The sequence below is a fragment of the Salvia hispanica genome, chromosome 6, assembly GCF_029641045.1.
Source record: "Salvia hispanica isolate PSC_SH4W2 chromosome 6, Shi_PSC_v1, whole genome shotgun sequence".
Taxonomy (NCBI): Eukaryota; Viridiplantae; Streptophyta; class Magnoliopsida; order Lamiales; family Lamiaceae; genus Salvia; species Salvia hispanica.
This window is the reverse complement of record NC_142697.1, coordinates 5,385,046-5,392,463: the sequence shown is the minus strand read 5'-3', so window position 1 is coordinate 5,392,463 and position 7,418 is coordinate 5,385,046. Positions and strand designations below refer to the sequence as shown.

The 7,418-nt window shown below is 34.6% G+C and overlaps 1 pseudogene; it reads left to right on the top strand.

Moving 5' to 3' along the window:
* The first annotated feature begins 3,830 nt into the window (after positions 1–3,830).
* LOC125205634 ((+)-sabinene synthase, chloroplastic-like) lies at positions 3,831–6,991 on the top strand (annotated as a pseudogene).
* Positions 6,992–7,418: the final 427 nt, after the last annotated feature.

Sequence of the window (7,418 nt, the reverse complement as noted above, 5' to 3'; positions counted from 1 at the left end):
TATTTCTGCGTCCGCGACTGTATGTGTGGAGTCTTTGCTATGAGATTTTTTTTACTAACATCTATTATAAATATAAATAGATGTGGAGTCTTTGATAATTATTAAGGATGAAGAAACAAAGTATATTTTTATGATTTCCCTTTGAGAGACATAATCTTTCATAAAATCAAGCCGATATCGTTCTCTTGTCTCTTTTCTATTAAATTCTCCGATACATATTAATCCTATTAAGATTTCTTTTTTTCATTCCATTTAAGTAAGAAAAAAAAATTTGTACCAAACACTAAAAAAAAGCGTTTAATGAGAAAATTAGTGACTTCCTTCTTTAATTATTGGCGAAATTAGTGACAATATGAGTCCGAAAATAATACTAACATTTAATTTTAAGATAGTGACGGAATATATCATCAGTAAATTATTTAATATTATTTTAGTTTATTTTTTGTGATTTTTTAAATAGTAACATACTATTTTGTCATTAAATATATTTGGAAATGATGAAGAAAAGCATACCTTATTACATCTCCTCCGCCTTGATATACTTATACTTCCTGCCCAACTCGTAAACTTTTCTAGCCATTTCCTTTGTTGCGATAAGCGTATCCGTCCATTGAGGGTTCCCGGCCAAGAGAGTTTTGGCATTTTTCAAATCAAGCTTGTTATTCACGCACACTAGCATGAGTTTGGATGCCACGTGGACCAAGTCAGCATGCTTGCTCGTAGCAACATCAAGTGTCCGCTTGTTCGAATCAAGCTTTCATTCATAACAGTGGTGGTAGCAATTTTTTGGTTACGGTCCATTTTTTTTAATTGGTTGTGTGAGAGAGATGAAATATCACATTAAAATATTACTACCTCCGTCCACCAAAATTTGTCTCACTTTGACCCGGCACGGATATTAAGAAATGTAATGGAAAGTGAGTTGAAAAAGTTAGTGGATTGTGGGTCCTACTTTTATATATTAGTTTTATAATAAAATGTAAGTAGGAATGAGTTAGTGGAAGATGAGGTCCACTACCAAAATGGTAAAAGTAAAATGAGACAAGTCTTGGGGGACGGACGAAAATGGAAAAATGGGACAAATTTTGATGGACGGAGGTAGTATGAGTTAACAAAGTTCACATCACATTAAAATATTATGAGTCAACCAAAAACTAACATACACGACACATTTTAATTCCATGATCCAACATGCAACTTAGATGCATTCCAACATGAAGGGTTATCAATTGGCAAGAAAATTTATTTCAGGAGTCGGTTTTAGCAGTATAATGTGATAATGGTTCTAAACGAGGAAGAATTCGTTTTTTTCTTAACATTCCTTCCCACTTACGGTGGAGTTCTTCAAGTTTCTAAAAATCTGGTCACAACACCGACAAAGAGTCTAGAGGTCACAGGTGTGACATAGGTGCCTTCGTAATTTTGAAATTAATCTATAAAACTTCGTAATTCAAAAATTTCGTTCTCTCTTCTACCTTCTATTTTCTAATTTTCCGCTTCCACTTCCATTTTCAAATTTCAACCCAAATTTCTCAGTTGCAACACGTAATAAATGATGAAGAAAAACATACCTTATTACATCTCCTCCACCTTGACATACTTATACGTCCCGGCCAACTCGTAAACTCTTCCAGCCATTCCTTTGTTGCGATGAGCGTATCCGTCCCATTCAGGGTTCCCGGCCAAAAGAGTTTTGGCATTTTTCAAATCAAGTTTGTTATTCACGCCCACTAGGATGAGTTTGGATGTCACGTGGACCAAGTCAGCATGCTTGCTCGTTGCAACATCAAGTGCCCGCTTGTTCACCCGGCCAAAAGAGTTTTGGCATTTTTCAAATCAAGTTTGTTATTCACGCCCACTAGGATGAGTTTGGATGTCACGTGGACCAAGTCAGCATGCTTGCTCGTTGCAACATCAAGTGCCCGCTTGTTCCAATTCAAGCTTTCATTCATAACAGTGGTTGTAGCAATTTTTTAGTTATAGCCCATTTTTTTTTAATTGGTTGTGTGTGAGAGAGATGAAGTATGATGGTAAACAGATAAGAAGAAAGATGTATATATAACCCTTGGTGAGAATTCACTCACCCAAAGTTCATATCATATTAAAATATTATGAGTTAACAAAGTTCACATCACATTAAAATATTATGAGTCAACTAAAAACTAACATACACGACACATTTAATTCCATGATTCAACATGCAACTTAGATGTATTCCAACATGAGGGGTTATCAACGGGGAAGAAAATTTAATTCAAGAGTCGGTTTTACATGTTCTAACGGAGGAAGATTTCGTTTTTTCTTAACATTCCTTCCCACTTACTGTGGAGTTCTTCAAGTTTCTCAAAATCTGGTCACAACACCGACAAAGAGTCCAGAGGTCACAGGTGTGACATAGGTGCCTTCATAATTTTGAAATTACTCTACAAAACTTCGTAATTCAAAAATTTAGTTATCTCTTCTACCTTCTATTTTCTAATTTTCCGCTTCCTCTTCTATTTTCAATTTTCAACCAAAATATCTTAGTTGCAACACGTAATAAATGATGAAGAAAAACATACCTTATTACATCTCCTCCACCTTGACATACTTATACTTCCCGGCCAACTCGTAAACTTTTCCAGCCATTCCTTTGTTGCGATAAGCGTATCCGTCACGGCCAATAGAGTGTTGGCATTTTTTAAATCAAGCTTGTTATTCACGCACACTAGCGTGAGTTTGAATGTCTCGTGGACCAAGTCAGCATGCTTGCTCGTTGCAACATCAAGTGCCCGCTTGTTCCAATTCAAGCTTTCATTCATAACAGTGGTGGTAGCAAATTTTTGGTTATGGTCCAGATGAGTCCCCCAAAACCCTATGTAGGGCTTTTGTGTGCCCATTATCCAAGCAATGAATGAGAGCTTTCTCAATTGAATCACAGCTATCTTCTCATTATGTGCTATGGCTATGGCTATGTTGTTGGTCAATTCGAGTTCGTTCCTTTTGAAGTCAACGAAGAAGATCTGGACCCTAATGATTTATTTGCACTCAACGAAGAGGAGGAGAACGACGAGTTGGAGGAGTGGAGTATAACTCTTCTCTTCTACCGATTGTTACTAAAATAATCTACATCTTCTAATAAATCAAACTAATACATATATATCCTAACATAATACTACCTCCGTCCCACATTAAGTGTCACATTTAGTGTGATTACGAGTTTTAAGACATATGAAAAAAGTGAGTTAAATAAGTTAGTGGATTATGAGTCTCACTTATATATATTAGTTTTATAATAAAATGTGAATAGAATTAGTTGGTGGAATGCAGGGTCTACTTATCATTTATGGTAAAAGTGAAATGTAACTCTTAATGTGACTGAAATGGCAAAATGTGACACTTACTGTGGGACGAAGGTACCCTATTCACCAATTTCTCACGCAAACGCTATTAGATGCGGATATAGTTTCTTAGAAGTAACTATTCAATCGACAACCAACAACCAACATCCAACCGAACTTACAATTATATTGTTTGATTGATTTGCACTTAACCATATAATAATACATTTAGTTCCCTAGATGTTACCTACTACTACAAAATTTGATTTGTTATACTTCAAAATTGATTACTTAGTTACAACTCTGAATTCAATTATTGTAGCCAAAATCAGTAGTAGTATCTTAAAAAAAATACTAACTGCATCATATATTTAATTGCTGCTAGGATACAAACTTTAAGTAGCACATGAATTTACTTTGCAAGAAGATTTCAATAAATAGAGTTCGATAGAGATCACAAAGCATAAACATTACAATTTGAAGACCAATTCAACTAGAGCATCATAAATTATGTCTAGCATTAGCATACCGTTAATGATCCTCCCCGACTTAGAGAGGACGAGACGTTCAAATGCGTTACATTTCTCTCGTACTGCACCAGCCCCTCGCATCCGAGTTTCTTGCTCGATAGAGGTAGATTCTGATCAAACCCGACGTTGTGGAAACTACCAGCCTTCTCTTTGGGATTTCAGTTATATTCAGTCTGTTAATACTTTATATAAGGTATCATTCATCTTCGCTAAATATACTAATTCAGTTGCAAATTATATTCATTCATTGTCAATATTAGGATAGTGATAAATTGGAAATTCATATATTATACAATCTCCAAACTATGATCTGGACCGTTAAAAAATATCAACAGATGAAAAAATAGTAGCAACAGAAAATGTTAACACATTATCAACACAACATCAACCTTTGACACTGTGTGACATTTTTTGTTGCTACTATTTTGTCATCTGTTGACATTTCTAACTGGTCCGATCATAGTTTGGAGTTTGTACAATATTTAGAGTTTGCATTTGATTACATTCCGTCACTATTATGTATATGTATTTCCATAGGGGGAAAAGCATTTGAAAAGGAGAGAAGAGCTGATTTTTCAAGTGAAGATGTTGCTAAAGGAAAAAATGAAGCATGTCCAACGGTTGGAGTTGATTGATGACTTGAAATATTTGGGATTGTCTTATTTTTTCCAAGATGATATAAAGAAGATGTTAAAATTGTACTCCCTTCGTTCCATAGTAATAGAGTCATTTTGTCATTTTTGTATGTTCCATAGTAATAGAGTCATTTCCCTTTTTAGTAAAAGTCAACACATTTTTCCACATCTACTTTACTCTCTCTTACTTTTTTCAATTCATTCTCCAATTTATTCTCCCTTTACTTAACTCAACTAACAAAATTTTTCTTAATCTCCGTGTCGAGAAGAAATGCCTTCATTACTATGGAACGGAGGGAGTATATATGATGATGAGGCCAAATGTTTCCCTTACAATGAAAGTGATATGTATTTCACAGCTCTTGGATTCAGACTCCTCGGACAACGTGGTTTTAATGTTTCCCAAGGTAGTACTAAATAAGACATGTAATTGACATGTTTTATTTCTTTGATTGCTAATCTTCTTGTATCACAATTGTAGAAGTATTTAATCGTTTCAAGAACGAGAAGGGTTGTGATTTCAAGGAAAGCCTTGCTCGCAATACGAAAGGAATGTTACAACTTTACGAAGCATCATTCCTTTTGACAGAAGGTGAAGACACATTGGAGCTAGCAAGACAGTTCCACAAAATGTCTGCAGAAAAATCTTGACAAAGGTGTTAGTGAGGAAATCGACGATAATATGTTATCGTGGATTCGCCATTCTTTGGATCTTCCTCTTCACTGGAGGAGTCAAGCACTTGATGCAAGATGGTTCTTAGATGCTTACGTGAGAAGGCCAGACATGAATCCACTCATCTCCGAGCTTGCGAAACTCGACTTTAATATTAAGAAAACAACATATCAAGAAGAACTCAAAGATGTCTCAAGGTATGAAATTAAGAAATGTTTGTCCAGGCATATAGAATTATTTATGCACGAATTGAATCTCTTAAAATGTTTTTAATTAATTAGGTGGTGGAGTAATTCATGCCTAGCTGAAAAGCTCCCATTTGTTAGGGATAGGATTGTGGAATGCTACTTTTGGGCAGTTGCATTGTTTGAGCCTCATCAATATGAATATCAGAGAAAAATAGCAGCCATTATAATTTCTTTTGTCACAATTATTGAGGATGTTTATGATGTGTATGGCACATTAGATGAATTGCAACTATTTACTGACACAATCTGGAGGTGAGTATATATGTTATCTGCCTACCTGAAGTGCGTTATAATGTTAACTCCTTTTTAATTGCTAACTTGTCAACTCATCAATGCAGTATATTAAAAATATCAATGCGATGATAATAGTGTGTCAATACAAATTTAATTGACGTACTTATGTCTCTATGTTTACATCTATTATTAAAAGTTATCACAAAGACATAAGTGTATCAATTAAATTTGTATTGACATACTAATATCATGGTGTTGACATTTTTTAGATACTGCGTTGATGAGTTAGTAAGTTAACAATTTAAGAAAAGTGTGCAATTGATCATGCCCACTGCCTAACTAATACTATAATCTTAGTAGAATTGGAAATATGATTTAAGATTAAATTTCAGATGGCACATTGAATCAGTTAGCCAACTTCCTTATTACATCCAAGTTTGTTATTTGGCACTATACAACTTTGTATCACGGTTGGCATATGATATTCTTATAGATCAGCATTTCATCTCTATACTATATCTATAAAAATCGGTATCTTCTTGTTCCCCTCTGCATTAAATTTTACTCGTAAAATAAATTAAAATTATTTCAATTTATTTATATATTTTTCGGCAGTGGTTAAGCTTGGTTGAAGGATTTTTTAAGGAGGCTCAATGGTATTACAGTGGATATACACCAAGCTTAGAAGAATATCTCAACGATAATATCCCAGCTTCATTTCACATTACCAAACTCGAGCACCGAAAAAAGGGTCACCGAGAGCTTGTATGAATATCATAACATACTTAACCTCTCAGGAATGATTTTAAGGCTTGCTGATGATCTTGGGACTACACAGGTACCTAACTCTTTAGTTTTGGTCAAGTAGATTAATAAGTTTTGTTTTGTGCGTAAAGCAATAAATAGAGACAAATTTTGGTGTTTAAAAAGACTAATTTAATAGAACAAGACTCACATATAATAATGCGGCAAAAATGGTAAATAATCCAATTTTTAAGGGACAAAAAGAGTATATAAGATGCATTTTGTAATTTCTCTGATTGCTCTTTTTTTAACCTAGTTTGAGCTAAAGAGGAGCGACGTGCCAAAAGCAATCCAGTGCTACATGAAGGAGAAAAATGTTTCAAAGAAGAAGCGCAAGAGCACGTGAGGTTTTTGTTAAGGGAGGCGTGGAAGGAGATGAACACGACCATGGTGGCCGGTTGGCCGTTGACGGATGATTTGGCAGAGGCTGCAGCCAATCTTGGAAGAGCGGCACAATTTATATATCTAGAGGGAGATGGGCATGGTGTCCAACACTCAGAAAATACATCCACAAATTGATGGCCTATTGTTCAGCCCACATGTCTAATCTATACGTATATAAAAGGCGAGTTTTGGCCTTCTTTTGAAATATTTATAAGTTTTATCCTCATTCTTGAATATTTATAAATAATGGGATCAAATTAAATATTTATCAAATAATTAATTCCTTCCCATGGCCATTCCAATATTAATTGATAATGATTAATTGTAAATACAATTTTAAACTCATATACTGCCGTTTCATCTTGAATGTAGTCATACATTATAATCAAAAATTATACTACCTCCGTCCCCCAAAATTTGCTACACTTTGACCCGACACGGGTTTTAAGAAATGTAATGGAAAGTGAGTTGAAAAAGTTGGTGGGATGTGGGTCCTACTTTTAAAGTATTAGTTTTATAATAAAATGTGAGTAGGAATGAGTTAGTGGAATATGAGGTCCACTACCAAAAATAGTAAAAGTGAAGTGTAT